This window comes from Nanorana parkeri, unplaced genomic scaffold (assembly GCF_000935625.1).
Source record: "Nanorana parkeri isolate BGI_ZX_2015 unplaced genomic scaffold, ASM93562v1 scaffold3150, whole genome shotgun sequence".
Lineage (NCBI taxonomy): Eukaryota > Metazoa > Chordata > Amphibia > Anura > Dicroglossidae > Nanorana > Nanorana parkeri.
In genome coordinates, this window is record NW_017309418.1 from 24,528 (window position 1) to 27,013 (window position 2,486).

Here is a 2,486-nt window from a genome sequence, read left to right on the forward strand (position 1 = left end):
TAGACTCACACCAAGCAAAGTACACCTTCCACATCTGATGATGGACCTTGTGGAAAAAGTACCTAGCCTTGAACATCAAAGGAATCCTAGACTCAGTGGTGCCCCATACCTTGGAACCTGGGATTTTACAGCCATGCCATTAAAGCCAGCAACCAAGAAGCAGGATGGAAAATGGATCGCTGGGATAGAAGATCTGAACATCAGGTAGAGCTCACAGAACATGTGCAAAAAGTCTTAACAGGTCAGAGTACCACATCAACTTGGGCCAATCCAAAGCAAGGATCTCCAGAATGACCTTCAATTTGTTTCTGCGTTGCAGAGGAGGAAGAGGTTTCAGGGGGCAAAGAGGCTTAGATCAGGAGGGACTGATCCCATGGAGCCACTAGAGCAGCCACTGTGTCCACCAGCAGATCTCTGAGCCTGGACACAAACCCGTCTAGTTTTGTTGTTTAATCTCTAGGCTAAGAGGCCCACATCCGGTATCTCCCACCTGCAACACAGGCCCTAAAACACCAATGGGTGCAGAGACCATTCTTCCGGCTGCAGACGCTGCTGGCTGACAAAACTGGCCTGGCAGTTGTCTTCATCGGGAATGTACATGGATGACAGGGCCATAAAACAGGACAGGATCCGCTCTCTCGCTTTGACTGCAGCAAGACCTCTAGTTCCTTCCTAATGATTGGTGTATGTCACCACCATGGCATTTTCTGACTGGACCCAGATTGGCTAGCCCTCCAAGTTTGTCCAACACTAAAAGGGACCACCAAATGCCCCAGAAGTTTCAAGATGTTGATTGAGAGATGGAGATTCCTCAGACAACTAAGTACCCAGTACCAACAAGTTGCCCAGGACTCCCTCCAACCCAACAGGCTAGTACCTTCTCCAGATCTTCCAGAAAGATACTTCACTGACTTCAACACCAAATCTTGTAGCCACCAAGACAGGGACATCCTGGTACTTGGCATTAACCAAATCTGTTTGTCAAGAGACAGGACTGATTTGTTCCATCATGACTCCATCAAAAAGTTGGCTACCCTCAACCCCAAGACCCTTAAGCAGAAGAGAGTTGGATGACTTGTGGATAAGGAACACGAACGTTAAGAGTGGAAAGTCTGAAGTCTATCCTGTAGGAGGAACAATCTGGCCTGGGAAGTGTCCAGGAACAGCCCCAGATACTTCATGTTTATAAGTTGGAACAAGCGACAGTTTCTAAAAGTTCGAAATCCCCCCGAAACTCTGTAATGTCTGGACTATCAAAGACACCTTGTCCTCCAGAGCTCTCCCCCGTTTTACTAAACCACGGAAATACTGTGAGAGCGCAACAGGGCAAGCTCCTTGGTGAACACCCGAAGTGCTGAAGACAGGCCATATGGAAGGGCCATGAACTGGTAGTGCAGAGGACATACAGCAAAACACAGGAAGTCTTGGCAAGCTAGAAAGATGGGCATCATGCAGAATTTTTGGACATGAATGTAAACATTCTGGTCCTTAAAGGTCCAAGATGAAGCGAGTGTCCCCTTCAAATTTTGGGACAGTGACCAAGTTGGAGCAAAAAAGCTGAAACCATCCTGCAGCAGAGACAGAGCTCTGACCCTTTGGTCCAGCAGTCCTAAGCCCTCGTTCACACCTGAAAGTTTTGTAGCGCGTTCAACGCTCGACGATCGCTCTACAAAACGCTCAAACATCTAAATCCCATTGTATGCAATGGTCTGGTTCCCACCTCGGCGCCCGCCCGGCCCTAACGTGCTACAAAACGGCCCGCGCCTGGAAAGGTCCCGGTACTACTTTGGGCCGTTTTGTTGCGCGTTTCCATTGGGATACAGCCAAGTAGCCCTCGGAAACGCGCGACGGTCGCACGACTTTACCACGAATCGCGGTAAAAAAACGCGCGACAGACGCGCATATGCAATACGCCTAGGTGTGAACGAGACCTTAGAGTGCCCAATGGAGATCACCAAATCTTGGGGAATTTAAGGCCTCCGGGTGGCTGCAAAGGTCAACAGACATCCCTCCACACTGAAGTGGGGGTGCACCTTCATGCTGAAGAGGGCTCGTCAGGGCACTGCTTCTAACAGGCCATCACAACTAAAGTTTAATGCCACAGACATCTGTACCATGAGGTCAAAGATTTGAGGTCAAAGGCAGCCGTGGTTAGACCAATCTGATATAGTTTGGCACAAGTAAAATTACAAAAACTTAAGCGAATCAGAATGAGACAACTGATGGTTTAAAACCTGTTAAGTCCTCAAGTGAATCTGAAATCCAATCTACTGGAGAAAACTGGGAAACTTGCATCATAAGCTAAAAGACATCAACTGAGAGGGCAGAGGGTCCAGCCACACTTAAATGAGCCAAGGAGGGCTCTAAATTATGGAAGAAACCCTTGTACTAGAGGGAAGAAGGATTCTAGACTACAGACTTGCCACCATCAGGGAACACGCAGCAAGCAGTCCCCAACCTATTACTGAAGTATGTGTGCTGAGGCA

The 2,486-nt window shown here is 48.4% G+C and overlaps 1 protein-coding gene across 1 annotated transcript in view; it reads right to left on the reverse strand.

Annotated features, from left to right (window-relative positions):
* RECQL4 (RecQ like helicase 4) overlaps positions 1 to 2,486 on the reverse strand; it is a 50,585-nt gene that overhangs the window by 6,686 nt on the left and 41,413 nt on the right. The window lies entirely within an intron of this gene.